General features: G+C 40.9%; 1 protein-coding gene across 10 annotated transcripts in view; it reads left to right on the top strand.

The window, feature by feature from the left end:
• The window catches only part of RFX3 (regulatory factor X3), a 287,861-nt gene that overhangs the window by 50,359 nt on the left and 224,288 nt on the right, over positions 1-13,214 (top strand). The gene's annotated exons all lie outside the window — the stretch shown is intronic.

Here is a 13,214-nt window from a genome sequence, read left to right as displayed (position 1 = left end):
CTTGAACATTTCTAATGCTTTTTTATCTATCACTTTACTGGCGTATTCCAGGCATTTTTATTCCTAGTTTTTAAAACTCATATTAACTGTTTTTAAGTGTGCAGTGCTATAGTGTTAACTCTATGCACATTTTTGTGCAACTGACCTCTAGAATTTTTCTTGTAAAACTGAAACTCTGTACCCATTGAAGAATGACTCCCCTTTAATTCTTCCCCTCAGCCCCTGACACCTACCAATCTACTTCCCGTTTCTTTGAGTTTGACAACTTTAGGTATCTCATGTAAGTGGAATCATGCAGTGTCTGTGTTTTTGGTGACTGTCTTGTTTCATGTAGCCGAATGTCCTCAGGGTTTATCCATGTTGTAGCATGTGACAGGATTTCCTTCATTTTTAAGACTGTATAATGTTTCATTGTATGTGTATACCACATTTTCTTTATCCACACATCCACGGATGGGGATTTAGGTTGCCTCCATCTTTTGGCTATTGCGAATAATGCTGTAGTGAACATGGCTGTACAAGTTACCTCTTTGAGATCCTGTTTTCAGCTTTTTTGGGTGTATATCTGGAAGTGGGATTGCTTGATGATATATATGCTAATTCTATTTTTAATCTTTTGAGGAACCTCCATGCTGTTTTTCCTAATCACAGCACCAATTTACATTCCTACAAGTAGCGCACAAGCCTTTCAATTTTTCCACATCCTTGCCAACACTTGTTATTTTCTGTTTGTGTATTTTTTGTTTTGTTTTTAACAGCAGCCGTTCTAATCATTCCTAGGTGCTTGACTTACTGCTAGTCCTCTTTACTTCTGGAATTCATATGATACTACGTGAACACATTGCCACCTTAGAAGACAGAGCTAAGCTGCCTTTTTTTTTTTTTGATGTGTTTTCCTCTAGTTTCTAAAATGAATAACTTGCTTTAAAGGCGTCGTCAGGTAGCGATTACTATGACTGGATTGGCTCTGCCCTTGTTTCCAAGAAGGCCCTCAATGTTACATCTGTAGATGCGTTATTTCATTGTGTACCTAATGTGCTTCTTTGTGTCTGAACATTGGTTGTCTCTATTTCACTTGCCCTGCTGCATCTGCTTGTGAATCTTTCTGGCCTCCATTCTCCACACATTGCTTGCCTAAGTGGAGTTGTATTGCCAAAAATTTGGCTTCAGTGCTGGTAGACCAGCTACCTTCCAGTGCCCTATATTTGATGATCCTGTACAGATTATAGATGATGTTAGATGATGTTCAAGACAACAGATGCAGTGCTTATAATCCACCTAGTCCACACTGCTGTGTCAGTTTGAGCATTTCATGTTTTACAGGTATTTAGAGTGATTGGGACTCCAGTGTTGTTTCTAACCTGCCTTGGACACTTGCAGAGATTATACTGCAATGTCGTAAAATTGGGGGGTGGGGTGAAACACATTGAATCTGGGGATAGATCCGTATTGAAGGCTTGAGGCTGCCCCTAGGCTGACTTGCACCTCTAGAGATGTTTCTTACCCTCTCTGTGTCGGACATCTCGTGTAAATTGGATAGTGGTACTTAAACTTTCATTTTATTTTTGTGTTTTTTTTCTTATTTTTTTTTCAATATATGAAATTTATTGTCAAATTGGTTTCCATACAACACCCAGTGCTCATCCCAAAAGGTGCCCTCCTCTATACCCATCACCCTTAAGCTTTCATTTTAAAGGTGTTAACCTTAAAAACACAACCGCCAGTTCTTTACCGGCAAAAAACGGGTTTATTTTGGAAGAGCAGAGAATTGCAGTCTGGGAGCTACCAGCTGTCGTCAAACCACTGGCAAGTCTGGAGAACAAAGGGGAGATAGGGTCTTCTGTAGAGACAAGGGGACTCAGGAGGGCTGTTAGAAACCAAAAGTCCCCTGCCATACACTGGGGGTCGCAAGTAGAGTGGCTTCTCAGTGGCCGGGTCGTGACTGTCTCTCATTGGCTGGACTGTTGCCAGGGCAGAAAAGGCTGGAATAGTGAGGTAGCTGCCTGCCAGGTCCGGTCTCTTCCTACTGTGGATTTGCAGTTGAAGAGGAGGGGCAGGGCCTGGGAGCTACCCCTGCTGACCTCCCAACTCCATCCTCAGTGAGGTTTCCTTCCGTTAATTTTCATAAAGGACTCATTGATGCTGTGAGCTTGTGTTTTTAGGAACCAAGGAGGCTATCAAGTTAGAATTTTCTTCTTCCAGTGAAGGGGCGGGGGGGGGGGGGGGGAAATGGATTGTCATACCCCAGGGGTGTCTAAATGGCCCATATCTGACGGATGTCTTCTGATGAGTTTGATGTTCGTAGCTTGTCCATTAATTGAAAAAGTCATTTAAAACAGTCAGTCGTAAAAAATGATGCCTACATCCCACTAACATTCTGGTTTATCTTAAATCACGCACATAACAGACTGTCTTCTGATTAGGACCCCGGCCTTTCCCTGTATCGTAGGTTTGCTGTGGGGAACCTGTCTCCCATTAATCTACATTCCTAACAAACCCTTTCCACTTTCCACTTTCTTTAATGTAGATTTTAAAATTTAGAGAATTGAAAGGCACTGATTCTCAGAGTGTGGGTCCCAGGCCAGCTGCTCTACATAACATGGGAATTTTTTTAATGTTTTTAATGTTTATTTTTGAGAGAGAGAGAGAGAGACAGAGACAGAGACTGAGCAGGAGCAGGGCAGAGGCAGAGAGAGAGAAAGGGGGAGACACAGAATCTGAAGCAGGCTCCAGGCTCCAAGCTGCCAGCACAGAGCCCAACGTGGGGCTCGAACTCACGAACTGTGAGATCATTACCTGAGTGGAAGTCAGATGCTTAACTGACTGAACCACCCAGGTGCCCCAAGTTTTACTCGGGAATTTCTTAGTGTACAGATTTCTGGCTTCACCCTTTACCTCCTGATTCAGAAACCAAGGGACTGGGGCTAAGTTATCTGTTTTCACAAGGCCTCCACACTAAAATTTGAGAACCACCATTGTGTATTTTAGATTTTGCCCATTTTTCTATTTTTTACTTTTACCTATTTCAACAGCAAAGTGTGTAGTGACTTACCTCTAAGTCTTTCCTAAGCTTTTGATTTAGTTTCTAAAGACAGAACACTGTCGATTTTTGCTTTCATGGCTTATCTAATATTTAATTAGATTAGCTAATTACACTAACAATACCCCCCCCCCCCCCATGAGGTTTTGGAACAAAATGGTGTTGGGGGTGCATACAACTCAGCTCTTGGTAGCAAACCTGTGAGGGGCGCCCCAGAGATGACTGCAGGCTGGGAGTTTTCAGCACACCATGGGCATCTTTCACTACAGTTGGGGAGGAAGCGCAGGGTGTGGTGTCCTACAGCTAAGTTGGGCAAACGAAGGTCGATCAAGAGAACTCCTACGTGTTTTTCCATCTAGGCTTCTCGACTTCCCTGGTCTGTTCATCTTTGTAGCCCTCGACTCAGTGTGTATGTTTTAGATTTTTGTTGGTTTGTAAGTACTCCGTCTTTGCTAGATTGGAGCTTGAAGTTTGTCTTTCATAACTGCCTCCTGTCTTTGGTCAGTCTTCTGGAGTAAACAGAGAACTCAGTAGTTCATAGGCAAGATGTGTGCCTGTTAACTGTCGACACCAAACAGGAAACTGTGTCGCGGCTAATACTGGGTAGAAAACAGATGGATTTGTTCTTCCCAGCCTGATACTAGCCTTGCTCTAGCTTGGAGTGCCTGCTGTGGTCTGGGGAAGCCAGTCATATGTGGGAATAATTCAGTTCAACACGTCAGGACGGCCATTTGTGCCAACGTGCGAGGGAAATCTTTGCCCACCCTTGAGATGGTCACTGAGGGGTTAGATAAGTTGATCTGGAACCTGGCCTGCTGAGTTGAAAACACTGCTCTTTGGCAACATTCTGGATGGAATTTTGACCGAGCTGCCTTGTTAGATGTAGGTTTTAATGATTTGCATATTTTTAATCACATTGCCGGTCTCTTCTCACAAAGGGGCCAGGCCTAACGAGTCTGTCTACAAAAACTCTAGATCATCTTGTTCCTGCAGGAGTTGGGCCTCAGGATGCCCTCGAGACGTTAATAGAAGACTACCTAACGCAAAGAAAATAACTATTGCATAGCAGCATCAGGACACGATAACAGGTGGCCAGTAAGACTCAGTGCTCCCAGCCCACTGAGGATGTTCAGCTATGGGTTTGATACTGGTTACTATTCACTGTTCGGCGACACAGCCACCTGGTCGTTCCCCCAAGAGAGTAATGGCTGCCATAGATTTGATTTTGGAAAATAGTGAATATTGCTGAAACGCTTAAGGTAGAATGAGGTTTTTGTGAGGATTAGGCTCTGGATCCACATATTTGACAGGCATAGCGTAAATTGTGAGTCTGTATTTAAATTCCACTTTGCCATCTAGAGAAGCATTTATAAAAGCAATGGAAATTGTAGTTTCATACAAAACTGAAGAAAAAGGAGAACAAAACATTACACAGAAAATAACAATTATCGAATAATTATTACACGTAATAATTATTTTATAAATAATATATTTAATATATATGATAATATAATATAATATTTAATATATAATAATTATGTTGAGTGGTAACCACAAGCTAGGAGTATCGATGTTGCATCATTTTACCATTATACAGCATCCCTCTAGAGTGTCACTCTCTAGGTTTTATGGATAGGAAAAATGGATTAAGAAAGCTGGCGACTTGCCCAAGGTCATTTGACTGGTGGGTGGTGGGGCTGGGATTTGAACTGTAGTCTCTTTAACGCTAAAGCCCAGGCTTTTAAATACTGCTTTACACCTTAATATCCGGTGCTTTAATATTCCTGGCCTGCTTTCAGAAACTTCTTTCTTCCTGTCAATTCCAGAGATAACATTCAATAACTTGACAACAGTGACCTTTCTAAACAAATAAAGAGTGTTACAGAACCAGATGGCCCAAGATTATATTTTATTTTTCTGGCTCAAAATAAATTGCTTGCTCTAAGACTGATAAAGTCCAAAAAAGACCCTCTGTGTCCCAAGACTTCATCAGGCCACATGGCCAGCCAGTGCCCTTTATCATGAGCCAGTCACAAGTACAGAGCCTTATGTCTTTATAGTATAATTTAGATTAGGGCCTAATGAAAGGGCACGAAGCTGCTTGGCTAAATGAGATCATTCTGGCCTTCAGTAATGGCAGTGCATTCGGGTAGAAAGAGTCTGAGGAATTAAAGACAGAGCGGCAGCACCACTGTCTGTCCTGTTAAGTGGATGTACACGAAGAGAAGGCTGATTTATAATTTAACAAGCTTCCAAATTAGGCCTCTTTTTTTCTGTTGGTTTTCAAGTAGGATCTTCCTGATAATTAGAAATCTTATTGATCATTCAAAGCCCGGGTGGGGATCTTTTTGACTGGCCTAGACAAATATGATTAGAAAATAAAATCTATACTGTGAACAGAAGTCACTGTATCACACATAAGCAATGCCTCCGTGAGCTCAATTATACTCGAAGTTCAGGTTTAGAGAGACCAGGTTGCACGGGGTAGGCACAGAGATGTCTCAAAGCTATGTTTCAAAGAGCCAACCGGTAACTGACAATGAAATATAACAACAGAAGAAACAGTGGGCTCTGGAGGCAGGAGGCCGGGGCTTCAGACTTGGCTTTGCCATCCTTTGTGAGGATCCTTGAGCAAGTGATATGAATTCTCTGAGTCTCCATTTTCTCATTTGTAAAATGGGGCCGGAATTGTATTACTTGCCTCATTTCATTACAGGGTGGTTCTGAGAACCAAGGAGGGAGGATGTGACAAAGTAATGGTGATGGACAAATGAATGCTGTTGTTCTGGTAGCCTCTGGCACATGGTGGCAACTGTCCTGAGGTGTGAGGAGGACAGACCTGCATTTGGAATTGCTCTGTTATTTATAGTTTGGTGATTCAGGCCAGGTCGCCACAATCTTCTTGAGCCTCATTTCCCTCGCCTATATAAGATAATAATCCCTCTCACCAAGTTGTGAGAATGATGTTAGCAGGGATACTGTTTTTAAGTTTTTAGAAAACAGTGATCAAGTAGGAATTATAATGTTATCTTGAACAGATTTCGGAAAATTAGAAAAGAAATAGCCAGAGGCTTCTTACCTGTTCCCGAATATCTTAGCAAGATAAATAACCCAAAGAATATTAGCATGTTAGCGCTAGAAGGACCCGTGAAGACCATCTATCTTCCCCTCCTTATTTTAAGACAAAGGGCTACCCCCAATCATATTTCTGTCATTTCTGCCATGTTTGCGTGCATACAGAATAACACTGTCACCAGCATCATTAATTGTAAAGGATGTCAGCCGTCTCTCAATCTTGATAGATACAGATTTCTAGAAATGTGAAGCCAGAGAAGAATTCTGCTTGGAGGTAGTCTCGTGTTGTGAAAAGAACCTGGGCTTTGTTGTCAAAAGTTGACATGGAGTCTTGATTCTGTCACTTGCTAGTTTTGGACAGTGAGAACTGTACTTAGTTTTTGGCAGGTTAGTTACTTAACTAAACTTCCTTACCTACACGATAGGCCATGTCTGTATACCTTAGCCATCTTCCTATGTGATTCTTGGGATTTGATATAGTTTGCTTTTTATCTTCTTGATACTAATGGTTCTTGACTTTTTCTCCCGGTCTCCAATAGCGATTCCTTCAGATTTCAAGGAGAGGTTGTGGAACATCAGAATCTTGGAGTTGTGAGTCAGCTGTAGTTAGAAATAGTTTTCTGTTTAAGGCGGGTTTAGGGATTTATGTATGGAGCTATCATTTTTAAAAGTATAATTGTGTGAGGCCATTTCTCAAATTTTTATCTTCCGTTATTGAGTGCGTTTCAATTTGTGTTTTGCATATATTAGGGGTTACATGTGTTTAAAAATGCATCAGAAAGCTAAATAGGCAGTTTTTAAAATGTGAAATTGTAAACTACTCCTAAGTATACTTGTGTGAGAAGGACTCTTCTAAAGAAAATAGCAGAAAATAATGTTTATCACTGGAAAACTCTGAGAGCAAATGCAGGGGATATTTGCATTCCTCATCACGAATAATGATCTTTGCATACTTTTAGGAGCACGTTGTTAAGAGATACCATGGTTTATGTACTAATGATAATAGGTTTATTTGTCTTTGACTTCTTAAGAATGTTCTTTTAGTTCTTATTTGATAGTCTAGAAATATGCAAGTTGGTCCTTAAATCTGAAAAGAGAAAATTCAAGACCAACTAGTTATTCCTTGTAGATTCTAATAGGACTGGACCGGAGAAAGGAAGCTTGGGAACTAAAGACAATAACGTACAAACGAGAAGCCCATGAGCCAGTGTGAATTTTCTGTCACTTATCAGCATTTCTTTTTTTTTTTAAGTTTTATTTATTTACTCATTTCGAGAGGGAGTGTATGCACATTCAGAAGCACAAGTGCAGGGAAGCGACAGAGAGACAGAGAGAGAGAAAGAGAGAGGGAGAATCCCAAGCAGGCTCTGCATTGTCAATGTGGAGCCTGACCCTGGCTCGATGTCACTGTGAGATCATGACCTGAGTCGAAATCAAGAGTCGAACACTTAACCCACTGAGCCACCCAGGTGCCCCATTTATCAGCATTTCAACTTTGGACTGTGTTTCTCTTTTTCTCTTTTGTTAATTAAATAAATGGACTTCTTCCTTGATCGTCAGTGACTTAATTTCATTGTAACCAAGAAGTCTGTGGGCTTTCAGTTGAATTTTCTAAGTATCATAGCTATTAATAGGAATTTGTGTGGTGAGGCTTTACATCTGTCCAAATTTTGGCTATACTAATTAGAGAATGGATATTACGGAAACCTGGCAGTTTTTTGAAATATTAAATTGGTTGCGAAAAGGGATACAGACGTGTAGTTTTACAGTTTTTCAACTTGTTTTTACATTGTCCTTCGGAATGTTTAATATTTTGTAATGAAATTATGGGTTTTTTTTTTGGTGCAAAAAAGAAAACAATCAGGCAAAAATATGAGAACCGTTTTCAGTTGTCCAAGGCTAATGTTGATTTAAATAGGTCTGGGTCTTCATGGTTGACAGCTACAGATAATTAGCTTTTTCTTCCCTAACAAAGAAAGCAAATGGAGCTGCAAGACATTCATTGCCTTTTCTGTCATCATAATAATAACGTATGTATTTAACTTCTGCAGTTCCTTAAATTGATTTAGTGCTGAGCTGCCTACGTTACATGTAAGAGCAGTGACAGGTGAGAGTTGCGGCGCGTATTTGCGAGGCGAACGCGAGCTGTGATTGACGGCAGAGTTCCCCTCCACACGAAATAGCAGTGTTTGGAGCGCAGAAAGGGCCAGATACATAATTCTTAAAATGGCAGAGCAGATTCACAAAGTGAATTTTAAAATGCGACCGCCGCTCGGCGTGTTTGAGCGCTGCTGTTCCCGGCTCGGGGGGGAGGGACCCAGACGGCCAGAATCCCACCTGACTGCTGAAGAGGAGGAAAGTTCCTTCTAAGCATATTAATGTTTGTCATTTGAGACTGATACTTCCAAATTAGAGATCCGGTGATGGCTTCGCATCCAGTAACTGAACGTTTCCTCCAGCTGTAAACGATTCACCTTAATTGAAGAAGCCAACTAATCCATCTATTCAGACGAGGGTTTAAAGACGATAAATCCGGGTATTCTAAGTGAGAATATCCACTTTGTCATGTCTGAGGGATCCTCTCTGGAAAGGTATTCCCATAAGGCTCGATGGTCTCCTTTGGTCAGAGGGCGGCTAAGTGTGATCAGCTTTCAAAAGTGCTCAAGATGCACTGCGATTCCTTTGTTCCTGTGACACATGCCCAGAAGCTATGGTTGAAAAGACTCTTGGTGATTGCTGTTGAATAATGCTCTGTGATGAGCTCCGAAAACGCTGCTCTTCCCATTATACCAGGGAAGTGCTTTATGTTTTGGCGACACCTCCTCCTGTGTCTGTGGGGTCGACGGGGAGCTCGTGTCCCTGTGCGTTGGCAGCCTCTACTGGCCGTTGCAAAGAGCAGCACTGACCTCTGCTCTGTTTGCTCCAGGCTGGATGGGATTTCACTGGGGCTCAGCTCTCCCTCCCTTGGTCCTAACTCTCTTCGTTACCCGTTTTAAAGACTACTTGATGTGTGGGGTATGGACTTACAGCTCTTAAGGAGCTACTCGTCCAGTGTTCTTGTCCCTTAACTAATATCATAGTTGAATGGAATTCTTGAGAATCTTGGGAGAATTTAAAAATGGAACCCTGCCCTGAGAAATAATTTCTAAGAGGTAAGATAGATTTTATCTTTTTATAGATTTTAAAATACTTTCTTAGTTGCACGCCTTTGGGCGTTTACTTGGGATTGGCAGATAATCCCGATGCCCTGAAAGAAAGCCTCGACTCAATGATAGATTTAATTAAACAGGTAATATTTGCTAATTCTTTAGATTTAGGTGTACCAACTATTTTTAAAGGTTTCTAGACAGTGGGCATAAACTCTTACTGGGCTTTATAAATATGGATACCTCTGAGAGTTGGTGGAGGGTCTAGAGTTTATAAGTACAGACAATTAACGAATATCTGTAAATAAAATATCCAGTAGGGGTAAACTCTGGGTATTTGTTTTAAGGGGGTTGAGACTCATATAATGTTTGACCTAATATCTTGGTGTTTGGGCATCATTTGACAACAGTAACTAATTTCCTCTACAAAATGGATCTATTTATTGACATTTCAATTTTATTAGCGGCTCTCCTGGTCTCCTCGTTATCTTGTGAGTCTCTTGGCATTTTCAAACAAGTGAATCTTCTTAAACAGCCCATGAATGATAACTTTCATTCCTATTGTTCCCACCGTCTGTGGATTATTATAGTAGAGTACTAGTTCCTCTCCTCGCTTCTTTGTTCTTTGCCTTCTACTTCAACCCATACAGCCTGAGCATATGTATTTAACTAAAACATTGCTTTGATCACATCTCCCTCCCTCCCTTGATAATTTTTTATCTTAGAAAAAGAAGACTGCCACTGGGAGAAGGGCAGAGGGAAAGAGAGAGAGAGAATCCCAAGCAGGCTCCATACTTAGTGCAGAGCCCGATGCGGGGCTCGATCCCACAACCTTGGGATTATAACCTGAGCTGAAATTGAGAGTTGGACACTCAACTGACTGAGCCACCCAGGCGCCCCTATTTATTTTATTTAAAAATTTTTAAAAAGTGTATTTATTTTTAGAGAGAGGGTGGGGAGGGATAGAGAGAGAGAGAGAGAGAGAGAATCCCAAGCAGGCTCCCCACCAGCAGCGTGGAGCCCAATGCAGGGCTCAAATTCATGAACTGTGACATCATGACCTGAGCCGAACCCAAGAATCAGGCACTTAACCAACTGAGCCACCCAAGTGCCCTACCTTACAAATTTTTTAAAGTGGGCTTCTTGCCCAATGTGGGGCTCGAACTCATAACCCTGAGATTAAGAGTCGCAGGATCTACCACCTGAGCCAGCCCAGGCACCCCTCACGATCACACTTAAAAAACAAAAAGAGGTATTGTTTTCTTGGCTAGAGGAGCTGAGTGGTATAGAAGACAGAGAAAGAAAAGAGCACTGGGCTTTTTTGCCCTGGCTTTGGCTGTGTTACCTTAAGTGTAAGAATGTGCCTTCTTAGGCCTTTTGTTTCTCCATTCTATAAAATCATTTGTTGTGATGATTGGTTGAGATAATGAATGTGAAATTGCCATTACTTTACTACTACAGGGTAAAAAGACCAAAGTCCTAAATCTAGAATTTCTTTCCAAACAGCTCCATTTTTGTACTATGCCTGGCGTATAATAATAATTGAATTCTATCTTTCCAACCTTATCTTGTACTCGTCTCTAATCTTCCAGTTCCGGTAAGGAGTCTGTACTTTCTCCAGTGAAAATGTTGCTCACATAGTCATTCACATCTCTGTCAGTCTCAGGCTCGTTCATTTTTTCAAACCCTTTGTTCAGGAATGGTCAAGTGTCTCCTATCTCATTCTGTCCCCTTTGGTTTCTTTTTAGCCATGGCAATCTTGGTGTCTTTACTGCTCACTGTTCTACTTTGGCATATACAGTATCCTGGTTCTTAATAGAAGTGTCCAGGTTGGAGGCCTTTTCTTCCCAGGTGGACTGTAAGCTCCTGGAATACAGGAATAATAGCTTTGATTTTGTAGTTACTCGTTAAGGATGTTTTAATGGGGCTTGTAATATATCCAAGTTGCCATATTGTTAAGTAATGGTTTATATTGTATTTGCCAGCAGATAAAGTTTAGAACAAGGATTGGCAGGTTGTTAAATGTGGCATACTATGATTCTGACAGATCACTGATAATCTGACTTACAGAGTAAAGTCTCCAGAGTATAAAGCCTTTGGGGAAGGTCTTCCTCTGGAAAGGAATGGCCTATGTATTATTATCAGTTAAAGAGTCTTCTATTTTAATAAAGCATCCTTTAAAATATATATACCTAGGAGCTTCATTGAGCATCTGACCCTTGATTTTGGCTCAGGTCATAATCCCAGGGTCATGGGATCAAGCCCTATGTTGGGCTCTGTGCTGAGTGTGGAGTCTGCTTGGGATTCATTCATTCTCTCTCTCTCTCTCTCTCCCCCCCCCTTCTCTCCCCCCCCCTTCTCTCCCCCTCTCTCTTCTCCTCTCCCTCTCCGTCTCCCTCTCTCTCCCACTCAGGTGCACACATACTCTCTTTAAAAAAAAATAAAAAATATATAGATACCTTAATTAGTAAGCGGGTCCTCATATTGTAATATAGTTTCCTTGTGAGTATAAATGAAGTTAAAAAAAAAACAAAGACTAGAAATCTAGGGTTGGGCAAGAGACTCACTTTTCCACTGATACCCTTTGGGTTTTTGGTTGTTGTTGTTTAGCGCTGGCATTTTTACATATTCAAAGTGCCATTCTTCCTTGGATAGGTAAGCTGTCCGACATTGCCACCAATGTATATCTTCAATGTACGTTTGATTGCTACCTTTTTTAATTGGCTGTATTGATGTGCAGTTTGCATAGAGTATAATTCCCCAATGTGAAGTGTGCAGTGTGGCAAATTTTGACGAATGTGTCTAGTCATGTACGACTAGCACAGTCAAGAAGCAGAACGTTTTCATTACTGCCAAACATTTGTACCCAGCCTTTTGTCGTTGATCCTGTACTGCATTCCCTGGCCTCTGGTGACCACAGATCTGCTTTATGTCTATTATTGTCTTTTTTCTAGAATATCCTATCACAGCATATACATGACAGTATATGGTTTTTGTACCTGGCTCTCTTCAGATTGTACCTGAATTTAGATGGTGCGTGCATCACGTAGTTTGTTCCTTTCCGCTGCGGCATGGTAGTTCACGGTATAGCCGCACTGACCTTTGTTTATTCTGTTTACTAATCGGTGGGTACTTGGATTGTTTCTAGTTTTTGGCTATTGTGAGTCAAGCAGTTACGTACATTTAGTACAAATGTTTGGGCATATGTGTTTATTTCACTCAGGTAAGTGAGTAGCAGAGAGATCGCTGAGTCATTATGAGAAGGGTATGTTTAATTTCATAAGTAACCACCCAACTGTTTTGCAAAGTAGCTGTACCGTCTTGTATCCCTGTTGGTAGGGTACAAGAGTTCCAGTTGTCCCCGTCCTTGCCAGTGCAAGGTATCGACAATGCTTTTAATTGTGGCTGTAGTTCCAGTGAAAATGTAGTGGTATCTCATTCTAGTTTTCATTTGTATTTCCCTAAAGTGACTGTTGGTGTTGAGCATCTTTTCATAAGCTCATTGGCCATTTGCATATTGTTTTTGTTATTGTCCGAACCATTTACCTATTTTTTAAAAAATCATGTGTGTTTTTTTTTTTTGTCTCCTTCTTATTTAGTTCTTTTAAGATATTTACATAATTCTGGGTACAAATCCTTTATCAGAAATATGTTTTGCAAACTTTTTCCCCATGACTATGTGCTGGCACTTTGATTTTCTTAAATTTGCCCTTTCAGAGGACATACGTCTCATTATGATGAAGTTTTATGTATCAATTTTTTTCCTTGGGGTTTTTGTGAAATATGAAAAATTTTTGTCTAATGTCACTTACATTGTCTCATGTTATCTTCTAAGAGCTTGTAATCTTATTTTTAGGTCTATAATACATTCTGAGTTAGTTTTTTATATATGGTGTGACACAAGTTTCATATAATTCCATGTGAGTATCCAGTTTTTTTCAGCACCATTTGTT

The sequence above is a fragment of the Acinonyx jubatus genome, chromosome D4, assembly GCF_027475565.1.
Source record: "Acinonyx jubatus isolate Ajub_Pintada_27869175 chromosome D4, VMU_Ajub_asm_v1.0, whole genome shotgun sequence".
NCBI lineage: Eukaryota > Metazoa > Chordata > Mammalia > Carnivora > Felidae > Acinonyx > Acinonyx jubatus.
The sequence above is the reverse complement of the archived record's forward strand: the minus strand, read 5'-3'. Positions and strand labels throughout refer to the sequence as shown.